At 39.4% G+C, this 23,165-nt stretch overlaps 1 pseudogene; it reads left to right on the forward strand.

Annotated features, from left to right (window-relative positions):
- Positions 1-904: 904 nt before the first annotated feature.
- LOC125341491 lies at positions 905-16,469 on the forward strand (annotated as a pseudogene).
- Positions 16,470-23,165: the final 6,696 nt, after the last annotated feature.

A 23,165-nucleotide genomic window follows, 5' to 3' on the forward strand; every position in this document is an offset into this window, starting at 1 on the left:
GAGTTTCAAGCTGCGAGTCATGGCTTGTTATGGTGACCAAACCTCATCCTGCAACTACCCAGGACCCTTCCTCAGAATCTTACTAGAACAACAACAAAAAGAAAATGCTCCTGACACTCAGGAACTTCTTAGGGAATTAGGAGTACTAAACTCCTACCATGCAGGAGTTTCAGGGGCTCTATGTCAGGAACCAGAGGCAGACACCAAATAACAATCTATTATGTCACAAGTCACAATACGGAATAGATTATGGTATTTCACCATCACTTTGCCATGCATTATTTCCAGGTCAAAAGTGGACCACTAAGGAAAAATAATGAAGATGATTATCCCTTTTTTAAAGTTTTTATAGAGTGGGTTACAAGCTTTGAAGCAGTTGCTTTCATTTATGTTGTATTATATTAACAATTTTAACTAAGGGTAAAAGTAGGGAAAGGAGTTTTGTAGCCAAGTCAGTTTTAAGTGCCAACACTTAAATTAACTTTAGCTCATTACATGTGTTACTTCGAAGTATTCAAGCCCATTGTGAGTTATTTCTGTTCTGGGTAAGGATTTAATCAAGGCAATAGCTCCACAGCTAAGGCTAACTCTAATTAGAGTTAAGGTTAATTCTGATTTGAATCCTAGTGTTAAAGTTTGCAAACTAGTACAATTCAGCAGATGTCAAAGATAATTTAGAAACCAGCCTATTTTACAGAAGTCCAAAATCTATTTGATTCTCTTTCATTTTGCTTAGGGATAATGTTTTAAGCAAACTTTTGATTTCCAAGAGACAAATGGCTATTTTATTTTTTGGAGTTATTGGATGGACTTAAGAAGAGTGCCTTCTTTACATTCTTTATATGTGTGTTCTTTCTCCAGAGTCTCAAATCAGTATCACTGGGGTTTAGCCTTCCCTTTGGCAATGGTTGCTTTACAAGCTTTAAGAACCTTGTGGGTAAGGTTAGGCTTAATTAATTTCTTAGCTTGGCCAAGGATTGCCATGAACATTTTTTCCATTTATTCTTGAGAAACAGGACTTTTATTGGTGACAGTAGTCTCGGTGGCACTGAGTTTCGTAGGGTCCTACTGAGTTATATTTTTGCGAGTATAGAACCCATCATTCTGTTCTTCCTCCACACAATTGACTGTGCAGTAGGTATGTACAATGAACAAAAGATCAGTCTTTCTTCTGAGTTTACGACAGAATGGGACAGAATGACTGACCTGGGTCAGTCAGACAATCAATAGTCACAGAATTTGAGTCATTTGTCCATAAAGTTGCTCAGGCTTGTGTGTGTTGGTCCACACCTAGCGGTGTGAGTTGGATTTTGAATTATACGTCTTGATGCTAGAATCTGTAACAGAAGCTTCCTAGGACTCAGTATAGGCAGCCATAAACAGTGAGGTTCAAAATACAAGGGATCCTGTAGGAAGGCCATGTAAGCACCACAGAAGGCACCAGTTCAAAGTACAAGTTTACCAGCTAGCAGCAGTGCCGGTTAGCACTCTAAACAAGAAAAGCTCCCTGGTGGTAGTAATTACTCCTGAAACATACCACTTGCAAGCAGCAGTGGTCATTGTCCACCTTCAGTGATGGGAGGCACTTTTCACCCCAAATTGGTTTAAATGTGGACTGATGGCACCACACGTGTACCAAGAGGGTACCATGAAGCTTTCTAGAGAGAATAGGCATGCTCTCAATCAGGCCCAGAAAGTGGTTTACAAAATCAAAGAGAGGCTCCAACCTTTATTCCACTTTAGAAGTAGGTCAAGGTAAAGGCAGGCGGAGACACATAGTGAGAACTACCCAGAGACATTAGCGAGAGATTGCACAAGGGTCATTGTATGCTTGGTCAGATGGACAACATGCCGAATAGGGATGGGTGGGAACTTGAAAGATGTTACAAACATTAAACATGAAATAGGATTAAAAATAGAATCACTTTTATATCTCTCACTAATGGCTTGCCAGCTTAATATATAATGTACATTTGATTTTTTTAGTGGCTCTAGATTTTTCTTCCTTTCAAAAATTATCATATTGTTGATTGATTACTTGTGGGAAAACTCAACAACATAAACCCACTTATAAAGCATAAATTGTCTTTAAGTGGAATCAAAACTATTTTTAAAGGGGGCTGGGAATATGGCCTAGTGGTAGAGTGCTTGCCTCATATATACATGAAGCCCTGAGTTCAATTCCTCAGCATCACATGTATAGAAAAAGCCAGAAGGGGTGCTGTGGCTCAAGTGGTAGAGTGCTAGCCTTGAGCAAAAAGAAGCCAGGGACAGTGCTGAGGCCCTGAGTTTAAGACTCAGGGCTGGCAAAAACAAACAAACAAGCAAAAATATTTCTAAAAACTTTGAGGTGAAAAATATTTTTCTTTACTCCCCTAAATGCTTCCACTTAGGGAATGTATCACTTGGTGTTCTCTAAATAGTTAGAGTCAGGTAATTCTACTTGGCTGTCCTTCATCAGTCTTTACCCTTTTTTCCAAGTTTTTTTCTCTTTTCATAATTTCTCTTCAAAATTCTACTTTCAAAAATCAAAGGTTTTGAAGCCAGAAATCTTTTTTTTTCAAAATTTTATTATCAAACTGATGTACAGAGAGGTTATAGTTTCATATGTTAGGCATTGGATACATTTCTTGTACTGTTTGTTACCCTGTCCCTCCTACCCCCTCCCTCCTCCCCCTTTCCATCCCCCCCCCCAGGTGTTCAGTTCACTTACACCAAACAGTTTTGCAAGTATTGCTTTTGTAGTTGTTTGTCTTTTTTTACCCTGTGTCTCTCAATTTTGATATTCCCTTTCAATTTCCTAGTTCTAATACCAGTATACACGGTTTCCAATATACTCAGATAAGATTACAGAGATAGTGTAGGTACAACCACAGGAAGGGGATACAAGAACATCATCAATAATAGAAGCTACAGATACACATGGGACGTTGAAAGTAGTTACAACTGTGATATAACAATTGTCTCCATAACATGGAGTTCATTTTACTTAGCATCATCTTATGTGTTCATAAGGGTATAGCTATTGGGCCTTGTGATGCTCTGCTGTGACTTGCCTAAACCTGTACTAATTATTCCCAATAAGGGAGACCATAGAGTCCATGTTTCTTTGGGTCTGTGAAGCCAGAAATCTTATCTGAGCTCTGACTAAAATTCATCTGTAATTCTTTTCAAAACTTAGTCTCTTTACCCATTGAATAATAAGATCAGTTGGCCAATAATATCTTGTGACATTTTAAGTACAGAGGAGAACTCCCCTAAGAGAACCAGATGCCTTGTTCTTTAAAAAAAAAATTACAGGGCTGGGGATATAGCCTAGTGGCAAGAGTGCCTGCCTTGGACACACGAGGCCCTAGGTTCGATTCTCCAGCACCACATATACAGAAAACGGCCAGAAGCGGCGCTGTGGCTCAAGTGGCAGAGTGCTAGCCTTGAGCGGGAAGAAGCCAGGGACAGTGCTCAGGCCCTGAGTCCAAGGCCCAGGACTGGCCAAAAAAAAAAAAAAAATTACAAAGGCTATATGTAACATATGCATCACTGGTATCCCATAATAATATTTTGTAGTATGCAGACATATATGAAATTAAACATGCTTTTTTTTCTAGTGAGTGAACTAGATTATCTACATCTTCATGTGATAGAAGTAAAATAACCAGTCGGCATAGTAGATATAATTTCACTTTGTAACTCATCTGATTTTCATTTAATAGCAATAAGCTCACCTTATCATTTTATATTTATGTGCATGTAGATTATTAGATGTCGGGCAGCTGTTGCCTGGACAACAAATGCCCCTCTCTCCATTGAAGAGATTGAAGTTGATCCACCAAAGGCTGGTGAGGTTCGAATTAAGGTAAATGTAAATGAATCTTTTAGTAGAGATAGATGCAATGTATGCTTACAATGATTTTTTCATTTTAAGGGTGAATAGAATTTTACATTAAAGATAATTAAGGGCTTGGGGATATAGCCTAGTGGCAAGAGTGCCTGCCTCGGATACAGGAGGCCCTAGGTTCGATTCCTCAGCACCACATATACAGAAAATGGCCAGAAGCGGCGCTGTGGCTCAAGTGGCAGAGTGCTAGCCTTGAGCGGGAAGAAGCCAGGGACAGTGCTCAGGCCCTGAGTCCAAGGCCCAGGACTGGCCAAAAAAAAAAAAAAAAAAAAAGATAATTAAGACTTCCTGTGATTTTGACCATTTATGTTGACATATGTAATCATGAAACCATTACATGTTGTTCAATATTACAAACATAAGCTATGAAGTATTGGTAATATTTCAAATACAATGTTGTTTTTAAACATTTGAAAACCAGTACGGAAACTGTTCATCAATAAGCCTCACTATTTTGCAGCTATGAAGTTATCTGGATAGTAATTGATATGGCTTGATTGTACCTTCCAACATTCATGTTGAAATTTAATTACTAGTGTAATGAGAGGTGAGACCTTTAAGAGGAGATGAGGACATGGGACCATGACCCTCATGAGTGGATGAAGGTGGTTATTGTGGGAGTAGGAAGTGGGATCCTAATAAAAAGCACAAACTCAGCACCCTTACCTCTCTTTGTATCCCAGATGCTTATCATTTCTTCCAGAATGTTCTGACACAGGAGGGAATCACAGCACAACTTCCAATTTTCTGGTGGTTAATTGTGGATAAGAATCTCAGGGACTTTCCTGCCTAGGTTGGCTTTGAATTGTGATCCTCAGCTCTCGGTCCCTTGAGTAGCTAGGATTATAAGCATGAGCCACCAGCACTCAACTAGTAGGGTATTTTATAAAGAAATGACATTTATTTGACTCACAGTTTCAGAAGTATAAAAGCATAATGCTGATATTTGACCATCTTCTGGTGAGGAAATCATCTTGTGATAAAAATGTCAGAGAAGTGGAAAGATAAGCTGTATTGGTAGCTAAACTAGTCCAACCAGATTTAACTCATTCCTGTGAGGCCTACTCCAATCTTTTGAGAAAGGCATTGACGCACTCATGAAGGCACTATAATGATGATCTGATCATCTCCCTTTAGACCATATATCTTAAAGGCCTACCCTTCTCACCACCATTCTATCAGGTACCATGATTCCAGCACATAAGCTTCAGGGGACAAACCTTACCCAAACTACATCAGAGATCTTAGTGACAAGCAATTAAGATTAGCAGTTCTACTAACCTACAAGGAACAAGTTAGCCTAGAGAATCAGGCAACATACTATTAAAAAAGATCTTACCAGGTGCCAGTGGCTCACACCTGTAATCCCAACTACTCGGAAGACTGAGATTTGAGGGTCACGGTTTAAAACCAGCATAGGCAGAAAAGCCTGTGAGACTCTTAGCCAATAAATTACAAAAAAATAAAAAATGAAAAGCTAGAAGTACAGCCATGACTCAAGTGGTAGAGTGCTACCCTTGGGGGGAAAAAAAAGGAGGTAACAAGTTTGATAAGAAATGTCCTCACAGGGCTGGGGATATAGCCTAGTGGCAAGAGTGCCTTCCTTGGATACACGAGGCCCTAGGTTCGATTCCCCAGCACCACATATACAGAAAATGGCCAGAAGTGGCGCTGTGGCTCAAGTGGCAGAGTGCTAGCCTTGAGCAGGAAGAAGCCAGGGACCGTGCTCAGGCCCTGAGTCCAAGGCCCAGGACTGGCCAAAAAAAAAAAAAAAAAGAAATGTCCTCACTGCCTTACATATGAAAATGTAACACCTGTGTACATCATTTTGACAATAAATAAATAGTAAAAAAAAAAAAGCCCTGACACAAGACACAACACTTGGGCCCTGAGTTCAAGCCCAGGACTAGCAAAAAAAAAAAAAAAAAGGTCTTGCTACACCACATGCATCTCTGAGAATCAAAAGGCTATGTGCATGCAATAGGCAGTTGAGAGCTGTTAGCTACTGTCTAAACATGGGGGAACCTAGAAAGTCTTCCTTCCCCCACATATGAACAGAGCCATCAGTTTAAACAAGGTTTGAGCACAACCTTTGATCAAGTCCTGGCCAAACATTAGTTATGTTGACCCAGGGAAATGTCTCAGAATCCATGCTTTAAAATAAATTTAAAGGGCTGGGAATATGGCCTAGTGGTAGAGTGCTTGCCTCGTATACATGAAGCCCTGGGTTCGAGTCCTCAGCACCACATATATAGAAAAAGCCAGAAGTGGCGCTGTGGCTCAAGTGGCAGAGTGCTAGCCTTGAGCAAAAAGAAGCCAGGGGGCTGGGGATATAGCCTAGTGGCAAGAGTGCCTGCCTCGGATACACGAGGCCCTAGGTTCGATTCCCCAGCACCACATATACAGAAAACGGCCAGAAGCGGCGCTGTGGCTCAAGTGGTAGAGTGCTAGCCTTGAGCGGGAAGAAGCCAGGGACAGTGCTCAGGCCCTGAGTCCAAGGCTCAGAACTGGCCAAAAAAAAAAAAAAAAAAAAGAAGCCAGGGACAATGCTCAGGCCCTGAGTTCAAGCCCAGGAAAAAACAAAAACAAACAAACAAAAATAAACTTAAATGGAAAAAAAATCAAAACCATAGAATGGGAATAGGGGAAACAGTTCTAGATTAAGTCAGTAACCAAATAAGCAGAAAGAGCAAAATCCACAAGCCATTAACAAGGGGAATAGGAAAGGAAAACTAATCCAAATCTATAGGTATTATATTAATTATTCAATTTTCAACAACAAATTATAGGAACAAAGAAACAGGATAGTTGACCATCATACTGAAAAAAAGAGCAGGTGTTTGAAACTTATCTTTGTGAGGGAAAACATTATCATTGAGCTATCCCAGAGGTTGGACTTAGCAAAGACTTCAAATTGGCTAGTAGAAACATGTTCAAAGAACTAAGACAATGGTATGGAAAATACTTTTTAAAGCCTGAAGACAATGATTCGTCAAAGAGAGGAATAGCAGTAAGGAGAAATTATTTTAAAATAACTAATTCATAAATAAATTTTGTCTCAAACTTTGATCTCGGCTTCCCAAGTAGCTGAGCCACTGAGCTTGATTTAGTTCCTTAGAAATAACCCAAACTGTATTCACTTCAGGAGCACATATACTGAAAACAACCCCATACAGGCCCTTTATCTTTTGACTGAGGAGTCTAAGCCATTTATATTCATAGATGATTGACAGGGAAAGATTTACTGTTGGTATTTTGTTAGTTGTTTCAGTTAGTCATGTTCTTTACTATATCTTTTCATCTTTTACTATATTCCTTGTATTTTGTTTAATTTTTGTATTGATTTCTTTTTAAAATTTTTATTTATTTGTGGGGGTTTTTTGGCCAGTCCTGAGCCTTGAACTCAGGGCCTGAGCACTGTCCCTAGCTTCTTTTTGCTCAAGGCTAGCATTCTGCCAATTGAGCCACAGGACCACTTCTGGCCATTTTCTATATATGTTGTGCTGAGGAATAGAACCCAGGGCTTCATGTTCACGAGGCGAGGACTCTTGCCACTCTGCCATATTCCCAGCCCTGTATTGATTTCTTTTGTGTAACTTCTACGTACGTGTGTGTGTGTGTGTGTGTGAGAGAGAGAGAGAGAGAGAGAGAGAGAGAGAGAGAGAGAGAGGTTGGAACTTACATAAAATATCTTGGAGTTGGAATAGTCTATTTTAAGTTAAAAACTTAACTTCAACTTAACTTCAACCAAATGCTAAAATTCTGTATTTAGCCATCCTTTTTGCTACAATTGTGACAATTTTTTTTGTGAACATCTTTAAGGTATTTTATTATAATCATTTTAATAATTTGTTGACTTTTAGTAGATTTAAAAATAATTAACCCATCCACTTTTCTTTGGGGCTATGAGATATGAACTAGCATACCAAATCAGGTCAGGGAACTTAATGTGAAGAGTCTTTAGAGTTTCAGCCTTTTGTACTGGCAGACAGCGTGAAATGCAGGGAAAGAACCACAAACATGGAGGAATGAGGAAGGAGGTAACAAACAGTTCAAGAAATGTATCCAATGCCTAACATATGACACTGTAACAGCTCTGTATATCAGTCTGACAATAAAAATTTTTTAAAAAGAACCACAAATATATCATAACCCAGGGCTTCCTTCCACTTGAATACATATATAAAAACAGACCCTAAAATTTAGGTTGTCTGTTTGTCCTATCCCAAAGAATTTATATTCTTCTTGGAAAAGATCCAGAAAATAATTTAGAGATTTTTGTGATGCTAAAAAAGATCTAGGGAAAACTAAAAAGGCAAAGACAAATTAATTACTATGGTCCTTTTTTCTAAAATAGTTGCATTATGTATAGATTCAATCAACAGTACCTCAAAGGTATAGGCCCAACTATAAAGAATATAGTCTGCTTCTACACTTGGACATAAGGCAACTAATTTGTAAGACTCAATAATTTTATGACAAGACGTTTTACTTCCAATCGTCTAATCACCTTTCAAGATTATAGCCTCTAGAATCTGTGGTACCGAGATGCACATCCTAGAAGGGAAAAACAAAGTGCCATTTCCTGTCATTTTGGGCCCTGAGGGAGCTGGAATTGTAGAGAGTATTGGAGAAGGAGTAACCAGTGTGAAGCCAAGTAAGTGAACAGGCAAGATAGTAACATATTATATAGTAACAAGAGTATGACAGTGTATTCAAACACCAGATATAGCGTGAGAAGTAGGCCTACTAAGACCCAGAGTCCTAGCCTGGGGATGCAGCTTAGTAGTAGAGTATTGGACCAGTACGCATGAGGCTCCATCCCTAGCACCGAAAAAAAATTAGCTAAGAATTGTAAATACATGCAATGTGTTTTACTGGTCCATTTAAAATATGTGTGGTTAAGAGTTCTTTACACATACTCATGTACACGCACTTGATAATCTTTTAAGTTGCCTGGAGTCAGCATCATCTAATATAATTTCTTTCAGAACTTAGTATTTACTTTTTTCCATATTGCACACATTCATGTTTCAAACCCTTTGTAGTAAACTTGGGTCATAGATACTTTATGCTCACTGTATATATGAGGAAATAGAAGCTTTGCCTTTGGCAAAGTTTAACTGTCTTGTTCAGTTTATCTTAGCTACTTAATAGCAAAGCTAGCATAGAGGTAGTAAGTCATTTTACCTCAAAGTTTAGACTTTTGTTCAATAATATATTATCTAGCAGTGAGTATTAACTCTAGCGTAACAATAGAGTAAAAATATTCTTTCAACAAGTATTAACCATACACTGAGTGCAAGCTCTGCCTTTCTCCTGGAATAGAACACTGACAAAAACATACTAGTCTTTTTTTTTCTTATTTGTTGTCAAAGTGATGTACAGAGAGGTTACAGTTTCATACATTAGGCCTTAGGTACATTTGTTGCACTGTTTGTTACCTCCTCCCTCATTCCCCCCTCCCCCTCCCCCTTTCCCTCTCCCCCCATGAGTTGTTCAGTTGGTTTACAGTTTTGCAAGCATTGCTTTTGTAGACATATAACAATCGTTTCTATAACATGGAGTTCATTTCACTTAGCATCACCTTATGTGTTCATAAGGGCATAGCTATTAGGCTCTTGTGGTCCTCTGCTGTGACTAGCCTAAACCTGTACTAATTATTACCTATGAGGGAGACCATAGAGTCCATGTTTCTTTGGGTCTGGCTCACTTCACTTAGTATAATTTTTTCCAAGTCCTTCCATTTCCTTACGAATGGGGCAATGTCATTCTTTCTGATAGAGGCATAAAATTCCATTGAGAACATACCAGTCTTATTTTCACCAATACTGATGTCACTCTTAAACTTGGCTTTGAACCTTTGAACCTCCGTATTTCTAGAGACAGAAACAAAACTGTTTCTGTACCTTGCAGGTCTATTTATGTTAAATTGATTTGTTTTCATTCCAGAGTTAGATAATTGACTTCAATAATAGTGATAATTTTTATTACAACAAATGAATAACATCTACTATAAATAACTCCCTTACCTTGTAAATGTGGTATTACTCTTTATAACTCTGCCTCAGCTGGAAATTACTTTCTTTGTTCTTTTTTTCTAGGGGATAAAGTCTTAATGTTCCCGCTTCCTCAGTGCAGAGAATGTAACTACTGTTTGCACCCCAAAGGCAACGTATGCATGAAGGAAAAGTTAGTCTCCTTTTACTTTTGACATATTTTCACCCTGTTTTGCTTTCCTTGGCAGTATTAACTCAGAACTAAACTATTTTCTCTTTCCATCACTCTATATTATATATCTGTGGAACAGTGTTCTCTCTCCAAATGGATTGATGTTAGATGGCACTAGCAGATTTACCTGAAAAGGAACAAGATTTATCATCTTTACGGCACTAGCACATTCACTGACTACAGGGTGGTTCATGAGATCACAGTGGGGAAAATTGACGATGCTGCTCCCTTGGAGAAAGTCTGCATCATGAGCTGTGATGTGCCCACAGGCTTCGAAGCTGCATTTAACACGGCCAAGGGAACACCGTATGGCTGTGTGTTTTCAGAGACTGTGCAGTGTGCAACCTGGAGCCATGAAGTCAAGAGTTTCTCCCATCACAGATAAAACCAAATGGCTGTGTGTATTTTCTAGTTAATGCAGGACCATCCGCTTTGGATGCCTAATAGAAGTTTAATCTCTGAATTTGCAGGTCACCCCCAGGTCCACCTGTGTGGTTTACGGGCTTGGAGGAGTTGGCTCAGCCGTTGTCCTTGGCTGCTGATCCTCTGGTACATGGATGGTACCAGAATATAGTCATGAGGACCTCTCATGACCTTATGCAATCCCAATCTCCGGCTAAAGGCCTACCTCTAGACAAATAAAGTAGCTACTCTCTCAATGCCCCACACTGCGGATTAAATTTTTACACATGATCCCTTGAGAGACACAGCCAAACCACACCCAAGCCACAGTAACACTGAAGGAACTGATTTAGGTCTACTAACATTCTTCATCACTTTTTTGCCATGTCTCCTTCCTCCTCACTATATATAAACATGCTGACTGGAGGATTCCGAAATGAAAGCTAAAACAAAGTTTTTTGACCAGTTAATTATTTCAGGTATTTTGAAACACTAACAGGAAACCGAATAGTACAGTTATTAAGCAACATAAAATATTTGCAAATAGAGATCTGATAAAAGTACTAAATACCTCTATTGAAAACAAAAACTCTACTTTTTCTTTTTAACCATCACAACCTCTCAGAGTAGCCTAGAATTTTAAACAGCTATAAAGAATTCTGAGCTCTAGACTCCTCAGTGCCAGTTTTTATATACACATTAGTGTTTTAAGATATCACCAGGATTTGCTTTAGTCAAGAATGGTATGACAGGGGCTGGGGATATGGCCTAGTGGCAAGAGTGCTTGCCTCGTATACATGAAGCCCTGGGTTCGATTCCCCAGCACCATGTATACAGAAAACGGCCAGAAGTGGCGCTGTGGCTCAAGTGGCAGAGTGCTATCCTTGAGCAAAAAGAAGCCAGGGACAGTGCTCAGGCCCTGAGTCCAAGGCCCAGGACTGGCCAAAAAAAAGAATGGTATGACAACAGACACGTAGACAATGGCCTTTAAAGAGCATCTTGCTGGGTACCACCAGTGGTTCATGTTTGTAATCCTAACTACTCAAGAAGCTGAGATCTGAGGATTGCAGTTAGAAGCCAGCCAAGGCAGAAAATGTGTGAGATTCTTAATGCCAAGTAAACACACACACACACACACACACACACACACACACACACACACACACACACACACACACACACAGAATCCTGGAAGTGGAGATGTGGCTCAAATGGTAGAACACCAACCTTGAGCAGAAAAGTTAAGGAATAGCACCTATGCTAAATATAAAAGCTAAGAGACAGTGCCATTGCCAGTATAAAAAGAAATGGGGGAGGGAGGGAGAGTAAGGGAGAGGTCTGGAGGGGGAGGAGAGAGGAGGAAAAGGAAGGAAAAGAAAAAGAAAGAAAAAGAGCACCTTAGAGTTCCCTAAAAGAGAGGCCTACAAAGTGAAGTATGTGAGTCAGGAGGCAGAAGGAAAGAAGTAGAAAGGCCAGAGCCTTAATTGTGGGGTTTGTTTTGTTTTGTTTCAGGGAGAAACAGGCAACGCAAGGTAAGCAAACAGAATTTAATTGAATAATTTCCATCATTTCTCGGATACCAGGTTGGTCCCTAGTGATCTGGCAACTGGCCGTGGAGTGTAGAGAGATAGTATTCTGTTGTCCACTTCAGTCACTGAACAGAAGCAGGTTGGTATGGACCTGGTGCTGTTTGATTTGTAAACTAGAAGCATGATCCTAGGCAACTTGTCTGCTATCTCTAGGAATTAGCTAAAGTTGAGAGGGTCTATTCCTTCCTTTGCTACCAGAGCCCCAAAATGTCAAAACATTATAAAACACAGTCAATGGGGGAAAAATTCATAGTCAATAAAAAATATTTAACCTCTCTGAAATTCAGTCCCCAAAGGTATAAAAAATGGTGACAAAAGCCAAGTGCCAGTACCTCATACTTATTATCCCAGCTAATCAGGAGCCTGAGATCTGAGAACCTTAGTTTGGTGCCAGCCCAAGCAAACAAATCCTTAATACTCTTATTAATCAGCAAAAAGTTAGAAATAGGTGTGGCTCAAGTGTGCAAAAAAAAGCCAAGCAAGAGTCATAAGTCCTGAGTTCAAACCCTAGTGCCAACATGAATGTAAAACAATTAAACACATGAAATAAAATGAGGAAACAGTCCTTTCATTTGCCTTCTTCTTGATAATCAAATAGCAAATGGCCTGGGGACAGGGTACCTACCAATAGCATCTAGCACAACTACTTTATTCTACTACCCTGAAAAAGTTGATACAAAGTTAGATATATTTCTGAGGATGAAATGATAGGTTTGTAAAGCAGATCTAGCAACTCCAAGGAGACTGTAGCAACTCCAATCCAACTAGCAGGAGAGTAAGACAAAGGAGCAGAGCTGGGCTACATGGCTCTGAGTGACAGTATTAGATCTGCTCCTATGGTCCTCTAGGTTCACATGTATAGAACGCCTAGGACACTGAGTGATCTCAATATTCCTAATCACCAACTGGGCTCCACTGTTCAATAAATGGCTTGCTGTTGATGCTTAGGAAGAAGGCCAAAGGGTGGATGAGTTAGTATCTACCATGAGTACTTTTGCCAATGATACACATAAATAATTCATGGGATTCTTTGTTGAATTTTGATATTTTTCAAGTCACATCACTTCTGTCCTTTTCTTTTATAGAGTATAAAACCAGAGATGCTATTTCTAAACTGGTAACTGACTAGCTAAACAAAAAAAAATCAACATAGACCCACTCATAACCCATAAGTTTCCTTTGGAAAGAATTAATAAGGCATTTGAATTGCTCCGAGATGGAAATTAGTGAGTATTTATGTGTGATAGGTATATGTATGCCATATATCTTTGTGAGATTTCATGCATATGACTTTCGCATAAATTTTATGAAAAATAAGAATTCTCAGAATGTGTGGAAATAGGTAATTGTGAGAAACAGTTTGGGGAACAGTAGCCAATGAGATCTGAGTTCACTGAGTGAAGCTCTCAATCCCCTATTCTCTCGTTCTATTACTTGGTCTGCATCACTTGTCTTGCTTAAATTGAAGATACCTGACCTCACTTAAGAAACTGCTATGCAAATCAGAGTTTTTAAAAAGATTAATGAAGAACAAATGCTATGAGTATGTTATAATAAAGCTTTCAGTGTTAACTGCTCAAGTTCTAGTATATATGAGTAGGCACTTAAATTATAATTTAAAAAGAGTAACAGTTTTGAAATCAGAAAAATTATTTATAAGCTATAATTTGTTCTACTCTTAGGGGTATATTTTTAATTGACTGTTTATAATTTGGCATTTCAGAAATATTTCTATTCAGCAAATGCCCACTAAGCACCTAATAACAGGACTCTCTGCTGGACACACTGGCTAAATAGGGCTGAATGCAACTATTGTGTTCAAGTTGTTGATAGTTTAGAATATAAAACACAATGTACATGCATAACTACAACAAAGAGGTAGATGAAATGTCTGGCTGGAAAGTCTCAAACTCAAGATTCAAGATATGGGAACTTTATTTCTTGCTGATTGTAGTGGTGAAAAGCATTGGGGAGAAAGCCACACTGAGCTGGGCTTTGGGAAGTTACAGATCTATATTAAGAATATCTGGGTAAAAGGCAGTATAGATATTGGTGCTCTGTTTAGGAGCCCATAGCAGAGAGAATGAAATGTATATATTGTGAATAGTAAACAAATCCATTTGCAAGAAACAGATTGTGCTTGTCTACAGTAGTAACTGTAAAGTTTTGACTACAAAACATTTTCCTATAAGCCAGTATCAGAGAGAACATTTACATCTGGAGACCACCTGGGCTTCAGGATGATACAGTATCTTGCCTTTCCTGAGTGCAACTACATGATATTACTGTGAAATCTCACCTGAGAGTGACTGACATGAAACAATAGTTGGGGTCAGAACTATTCATTGAGTAGACTGAAAATGAATCAGATCCAAGGCATCTGAAACACAATGATGTCAGGTTGTTTGATCTTTAGCCAATTTTCAACTCTGTGATGCTACCTGCACTGAAGTACTGAATTGTGTAATTCAGCTCTGAGACTGGGGTTGTAGATCCTTTAAGAAGGGGATCCAAAATAGATGGATAAAATTTTGAAATTTACCTTTAAATATGTCCCCTTAAAAAAACCAACAACAGCCAGGCTCACGCCTGTAACCCTAGCTACTCAGGAGGCTGAGATCTGAGGATCATGGTTCAAAGCCAGCCTGGGCAAGAAAGTCCAAGAGACTCTTATCTCCAATTAACCACACACAAAAAAACCAAACAAACAGAAGTGGTACTGTGGCTCAAAGTGGTAGAGCACTAGTCTTGAACTGAATTGCTCAGGGCCAGTGCCCAGGCCCAGAGTTCAAGCCCTACAACTGACCGAGGACAACAACAACAAAATAAACAAACAAAACCCTCTAGCTAACCATTCCATTCCTATACCACAGTACTATTCAAAAAGAAAAACTTCATTAGTCACTAGTAGGGAGAAAGTATGGAGAAAATTCTTCCAGCTCTCATTAGTCCTTTGTCTATGTGAATCTCTCACATTACTCCTACATTTTAACATGTTACCCTTTACACCCAATGCCTCAGTTTCTCCCAAACCCTGTACATCAAAGGCTTCTCTAAGGCTCCCATGAGCCTTCACGGCTATAGCTCCTTATCTTGCTCCAAATCCCACCCCAACCAAACTCCACATCTTAACTCTTAGAAATCATAGTGTAGCCAGGCCTCCAGGCTCCCAGAATCCCAGGCTGCATGTCCTTCCCCTCGGCTCCCATTTTACTCTCCTCTCTATGATAGCATGTAACATGAAACTTTGTGGTTGTCTGCTTAGTTATTCGTCAGATGTGTTCTTGAATATCACATTTCTAACTATAACTGCAACCTCAGTTCCACAAACATGGAAGGTTAGCTAACTACTGTTTAAATAAATTAGTAAGTTAAGAACATGAACTAATGATCAAAAGTCCTCCCATATAAAAGCATTAGGATGGTAGATTTGTAATACGGCCCATTTCTGAGGAACTCACCAATATACAGGGTAAAAGATTATTCCCCATGGAATATGGCTTGATAGTTATTAAGGGCATAATAGCAATGTGAGATTGAAACACAAGTGTTGTTACTAAAAAAACATATAGTGATTGTGCTCATGCAGCCATTTATGGGGTGTGAGTGTGTGTGTGTGTGTGTTTGGTACTGGGGCTTGAACCTCTTCCCTTTGCTTGACTTGTTGCGCAAAGCTTGCACTCTTCCACTTGAGCCTTACCTCCACTTCCTACAATTATTAAATAGAGTGGAGCTGTAAAACTGTCCCTCATTTTCAGCAGACGCGTAAGTGGCCATCTGAGAGACTGTCTGAGCAGATGTGACACAGTGAAGGGGCTCTGAAACAACTCAGGGTCCTTTCTTACCCCATTGTTTCTGCTTCTCATTGGCAAAATCAGATCCCACCATTACTAGTTTCCTGCTGTACTTTATCCCAAAGAATTTTTCTGGTGTCTAGAAGGGAAGGGATCAAAATGAAAATAGAGATAAGACATGCGTGAAAACGTTACAGTGCAATCCCCACCCCTCCATATATTGATATAAATCAATAAAAAGGATTTTAGTTAACAGTGGCAAAAAGAAAGAGACAAGATATGGGGGTGGGTGGATAATTCTCTCTTAAAATCATGTTGTAACTCTTTTACAAGGTTTGCATCTGTACAAACAAGTGGCTGCTTCAATAGTTGAGTGTTTTGTGTTTCAGCATCCGCTGTGTCCTCTTGTTCTGACCCCAGATGGTGAAGATGGAGCACAAGCACCCGCACCAGGGCTCCCCCGGGCTTCTTCACCTCCCACCTGACTTCATCGCCATCAGTAGAGGTCAACATTGGAAGGGGGATACTGTAGAATCTTCAAAAGTAAAACTATTGTAAAACTAACTCTTCTGTGGCACATATTAACTGATGAAATGAGTTTGGTATCAAAGCTAACAATCATACTTTAAATTTGCTTTGTTTTAGGTTTCAACTCGTATTTATTTTAAAACATACTTATTGTATGAAATGCTTCCCTTCTATCTTCCTTCGGAAATAATCTTACCAATATCTTGCCTTTTGCGGGGGGGAAGTACTGGGAAGATGGATCACTAAGTCTGAGCTTGACATGCATTGAGTAAAATTTTCCTAAATCCTGCTTCAAAAAAACATATTTGACAGTCACTTCTACAATCCTTCTTCAAATAAAAGTGCATCTTTTCTATTTATCTTAACATGCTGGATAGATTCATAATCCTGGATTGGGCCTGAGCTATTCCCTTTCTCTGCCCCATTTATTTAAGGCTAAATAGATGAAGAATTTGGGGTAGAGGGCAAGAGGAATGCATAATTATTAAACAATTCTTGTCAGAGGTGTCTTCTGGTGGATCATTCTCCCAGACAAGAGCTCATGTTTGTGCCTGGGAAATGTCCTAAAGCATTTATTTTGCCTCTTCCCATGGCACGCCATGCTTAGGTTATGAAATCATAGCTAAGAGCAAAAGGAGTAAAGATAAACAGAATCTCAAAGAAATGTGGGATCTCTTAAATATGCCTGTAATAATAGTGCTAGAATGAGAACAAAGAGGAAAAAAAGGAGTAGGAAAAAAATGCTTAAAGAAACAATAGATTTAAGTGGCCAAATTTTTATCTTTATAAACCTTAATCTACAAATCCTGGAAACCAAACAAACTCAAAGGGAGGATAAACACAAAGAGATCTACAAATAGGCCACAGTTTAAAAAAAGAAAGAAAGAAAGAAAAAGGAAAAAAACAGCATAAGGGAAAAAATTTTAAAACAGCAAGATAAATGTGTTTCCTCAATTACATGGAAGTCTCTATAAGCTTAACAACTGGCTGTACATGTAAACAATAGAGACAGTGGCTTAACAGATAGTGGCATAATATATTCCAAGCATTCAAAGTTAAATAAAATGCCAGTTAAGAATATTATATTCAGGGGCTGGGGATGTAGCCTAGTGGCAAGAGTGCCTGCCTCGGATACACGAGGCCCTAGGTTCAATTCCCCAGCACCACATATACAGAAAACGGCCAGAAGCGGCGCTGTGGCTCAAGTGGCAGAGTGCTAGCCTTGAGCAGGAAGAAGCCAGGGACAGTGCTCAGGCCCTGAGTCCAAGGCCCAGGACTGGCCAAAAAAAAAAAAAAAAAAAAAAAGAATACTATATTCAGCTTATTCTTCTCCCATAGATGACAGCAAAATAAAGATATTTCAAGATTTAAAAAAACTCCAGTGGAATTGATTAGAAGTCCACACTACTGAAGAAACATTCTTAAATCTTTAGACAGAAGAGGAATACCTTAAAACTCATCCTATGAAGTTAGTACCACCCTAATATCAAAAACAAAGACACTACAAAAAAAAGGGAAAACTGGACTTGTATCCCTGATGAAAATGATGCAGAAATCTTCAAAAACTGAATAGACAAATACATTAAAAGCATCATACACCCTAACCATATAGGATTTACTTTGACATGCAAGGGTTGTTGTGGTTAGGATATGGTTAAGGATAGTAAATGGTTACCAACCATTCATATGTGGGAAGACTTGATTCACCAGTTGGTGGCGCTCTTAGAAAGTGTTGGAAACTTCAGGAAGTATATAGTCTGTTGAAAGAAATAGGTTATAACCAATCAAAGAAAGGTTGGACAAATTGCATGAACTGCAGAACTTCTGAATGGTAAAGGACATAGCTTGCAAGATAAACAGAAAACCCAGAGTGGGAGACAATCTTCACTGGCCATACAACAGACAAAGGCCTCATATCTAAACTATACTTAGAACTCAAAAAATTAAGCTGCCTCAAAAACAAATCCTCAAAGAAACAACTGCTCCTCTATAAGTAAGCTAAAGACTTAGAGAGACTTCTCTGAAGAGGAAATGAGAATAGCCAATAGACACATGAAGAAGTACTCAAAATCTCTGGCCATAAAAGAAATCACATGAGCCGGGCTGGGAATATGGCCTAGTGGCAAGAGTGCTCGCCTCCTACACATGAAGCTCTGGGTTCGATTCTTCAGCACCATATATATAGAAAATGGCCAGAAGTGGCGCTGTGGCTCAAGTGACAGAGTGCTAGCGTTGAGCAAAAAGAAGCCAGGAACAGTGCTCAGGCCCTGAGTCCAAGGCCCTGGACTGGCATAAAAAAAAAAAAAGAAAAGAAAAGAAAAGAAACCACATCAGGCTGGGAATATGGCCTGGTGATAGAGTGCTTGCCTCACATACTTGGAGCCCTGTGTTTGATTCCCCAGCACCACATATATAGAAAAAGCCAGAAGTGGCGCTGTGGCTCAAGCGATAGAGTGCTAGCCTTGAGCAAAAAGAAGCAGGGGAACAGTGCTCAAGGCCAGGACTGGCAAAAAAAAGTGAGGAATCTGGAGAAGTTTGGAGGAGTGGGTTGAAGAGAGTCTAGAATGTCATTCATGGAATGATGACTGATTCTGGTGGAAGCCCAAAAGACCAGAATGCTGATAGGAAGTACCCAATAAAGTCTCTGTTACAGTACTGTAGTTTCAGATAAAAAAGATGATTATTAGAAAATGGACTTAGAGTCATCCGTGTTACATTCTGAACTTCTTTACATTTTGTCCATGCCTTAAGATTTTAAGGAAATCTCACTTTAAAGGTGATAGACTAGTTAATCTGGTAGAGGAATTTTGAAGATAACACAGCATTCAAACAGTGGCACTGAAGTAAACTTTCAGCCAGATTTAGACTGACAGTCAAAAGCAAAATACAGAGTAGAAAGCTTTTTAAAATGAAATTCGATAAGAAAGAGAGCATAATTAAATAGGTACCAAAGAGAAAGCAGTTAATGAAAATATTTGTGACAAAAAGAAGCCAGAGTTGGTGGCTCATGCATGTAATCTTAGCTACTCAGGAGGCTGAGATCTAAGGATTGGGGTTCAAAGCCAGCCAGGGCAGGAAAGTCTGTGACTCTTATCTCCAATTAACCACCAAAAAGTTGGGAGAGATGGTATGACTCAACTGATACAGTGCCAGCCTTAAGCTAAAAGCCTAAAGAGTAGCACCCAAGTCCAGAGTTCAAGCCCCAGTTCCAGTACCTAGATAAATAAATAAATCAAGTACTTTGCTCTTGGATATAGAAAAGATGTCCTGATGGCTTCTCAGAAATAATCAAGACCTCACTCTTCACAAGCTCAAAAGTATAAAAGCAATTTCTTTAGAAAGACTTTGCTTTTAGAAGAGATTCACCAAGTCACCCAGGACTACCTAAGAAAATATTTCCCCAGAATGTGTTTCTGCAGACTTTCTTTCCCTATATTCATCCATCCAGGCACTTAGAGGCCTCTGGAACTATGACCTGAAGAGGCCCAGACACTATGGCTGCAGGCAATGTGTTTCTGGGTTTGCACACATGCAGAATGCAGTTACAGGGTAATAGAGGCAATAGAGGCTTCCACCAGGGTTTCAAAGGAAAGTGTGCAAGGCCAGAGAGTGTAAGGCAGAGTTGAAGTCCTTGGAAACAAAAAATGTCCCTGAGAGAGGGCTGGGGATATGGCCTAGTGGCAAGAGTGCTTGCCTCATATACATGAGGCCCTGGGTTCAATTCCCCAGCACCACATATACAGAAAATGGCCAGAAGGGGCGCTGTGGCTCAAGTGGCAGAGTGCTAGCCTTGAGCGGGAAGAAGCCAGGGACAGTGCTCAGGCCCTGAGTCCAAGCCCCAGGACAGGCAAAAAAAAAAAAAAAAGTCCCTGAGAGAACAATGCATGAAGCTGTAAGACTGAAGCCCAAGCTGCATGAACATCCCATGAAGTTGAACAGACCTGGAACATGGAATACTTGCCAAAGAAAGCTACAGACCATGATTCATAGCGAGAGATAGGCATGTGGGGTCTGCCAGCAAGGCCAGGGTTCACTAGAGCTCACATCATGTCCTTCAGTAGGCAGAACAGTATGACTTCGAAAGAATTCTCACCAAGTTACTTCATAACAAGACGCAGCCACATCACTGTCATGTTCAAGCCAGATTTAAGTGAGGTAAGACTGGATACATTACCCCATGAAACAATGAACTTTTTATTTTCAGTACAATCTTGCAGGTTGCATCTGTGATAAATTAAAAAGAAAAATATTTACTAATCTTGATAAAATGGGTTCATTTCCAAAGAAAAATATTGGTTGTTTTTCTGGCTGACCATGATTTATTTTTTTTTTAAACTGAACTTTTGAGAGGGAATTATTTCAGAATGCTAAAGTTGGTTTTTTAGGGTCTTGAAGAAATAATGTATTATTGGATTGTTTGGCTCTGTCTTCTAGTCAACTATATGGAAACTAAAGAACATTTACTTCCAACTTGGGCCCTTTTCCCAGCATGCAAAATGTTTTTGTTATTCACTATACATGAACTCTCTGATCAGGAAAAAACAAAAAAGATAGAACAAAACCTTTCTCATAGTCACTCTAAAAAGTAGCTTTTGACAATAACTAATGGGAAGATGTCTGCCTATCATTTTGTTAATATGCCATAGTTTATAAACATCTAGCTGTCCCCTTTAGTGTCCAATAGAATTTGTACCAGGTGGCAGTATCTCATGTCTGTGATTCTAGCTACTGAGGAAGCTAAGATCTGAGGATCACAGTTTAAAGCCAGTCTATGCAATTCTTATCTCTAATTAACCACTAAAATGCTGGAAGTGGAGCTGTGGCTCAAGTGTTAGAGCACTAGCCTTGAGCAGACAGTGCCCAAGTCCCAAGTTCAAACCCCAAGACTTGCACAGAAAAGAAAAGCAAAGGAAAGAAAGAAAGAAGAGAGGGAGGGAGGGTAGGAGGGGGGAGGAAGGAGAGGGGGCAGAAGGAAGACGAAGTCTTTATGAAGTTTAACTACCTGTGTCAGTAACAGTTCTTACAAAAGTTGTTATTGTGATTATTACCATTCTTATAATTATGTTCATTTTATTTTTATTTATTGAATACTAAAGTGACAACTACTATCCTAAACAGCATATAATATCTTACTTTTATTTCAAAACATCCTTAGGAGCTGGGAGTATTGCTCAAGCCTGTAATTCTAGCTACTGGAGGTGGAGATCAAGGCCAGCAAGGGCCAAAAAGTCAGGAAGACCCCATTCCAATCAATAACTAGGCTGGTGACACAAGCCTATTGTCGCTGTTTCATAGAAGGCTGTAGGTAGGAGGGTAGTAGTATGAGGCCAGTAGGAACAAAATCTTCAGCCCCCTACCTGAAGAATAACTAAAGCAATAAAGGAATAGGAGCGTGGCTTAGCAGTTGAGAGTACATTTCTAGCTAGTGCAAAGGCCAGAGTTTAAAGCCCAGATATCAAATGAATGAATGAATAAATAAATATCTCATAAGATAAGTTTCATAAGATAAAAAGGATCCTGAAGGAGCCCTCTGATACTATAGAGAAATTTTTTTTTAGAAAACAGACAGATCCCTTCTATTAACTGTACATGCAGATGAACAGTTATCTGGTATGTGTGCTACTACATGCTTATAATGCTCCAGCCATTTGCAAGTGGTAGCCATCAGCTCCAGTCTATTCACACAGTCTATTGTTGTTGGCACAAGCTTCTGAGAATATTTAAGACCTACACACACCCTCAATTTCCTATTAGATGTAAGTTACGCAAGGATTCTCTCTAGTGGTGAGATCTGACATTGACCTACACTATAACATCAAAACAATTTTTGAAGCACTACTTATTTCTCTTTAAAAATCACTCATAAGTCAGATAACCTATCACAACAATGACTAGCATAATCCTGAAGATGTTCATTAGCTTGTCTTTGTCTTTTTTATGAGTTTGACACTTAATCCTTATTAATGCAAAACACATTTTTAGTGTATGCAATAATGGGAATTGGAATAGCTTGACAACTAAAGAGAGATATACAAATAATTAAAATTTAACATCAGAAGCTTCATGTCAGGATGAATATCCAACCAGTAAACAGGAGGGGAGAGATTAGTTCTGTAGAGGAGCGAGAAGAGAAACTTCAGAGAGGAGAGATAAGCCTCTGTGAGGACATCAGGTTTTACCAATGAAGAAAGAACACTGAGACCTTGGGAACAGCCTGGGGAAAGTTCAAGGTGATGAAGCATTTGGTCTGGGGATGGGGATGTAGCTTGGTGGTACAATCTTCACCTTGTGTGCCCAAAGCCCTAGTTCCAATCCCTAGCAAGGCTAAAACAAAAAGAGTATGATCTGTCACAGTGTGTTTGAGGAGAGAGGTTTGGTGAGACAGAAGAGGCAGAATCCTATAGATTAGGATTTAATCCAATAGACCAATGACAATACCAAAAGCATTTCAAGGAAAAATTAGCATGTTCAAACCTGTATCTCAGAAAATATGATTTTGATAGCACTACAGAGAATAGTGTAGAAAGCACAGAGTGGGAACAAGAAAAATAATTCAGAAGCTGTGTATAACAGTAGATTCAGGAAAAAAAAAATCTTCATCTGGGTATGGTGACTTGTGCCTGTAATCCCAGCATATAGGAGGTCAGTCTTTACCACAATAGCGAATCCAAGGCCTCCCTGGGCTGCATACCAAGATTCCGTCCCAAAGGAAGAAAGGAAGGGATG

This window comes from Perognathus longimembris, chromosome 24, assembly GCF_023159225.1.
Source record: "Perognathus longimembris pacificus isolate PPM17 chromosome 24, ASM2315922v1, whole genome shotgun sequence".
Lineage (NCBI taxonomy): Eukaryota > Metazoa > Chordata > Mammalia > Rodentia > Heteromyidae > Perognathus > Perognathus longimembris.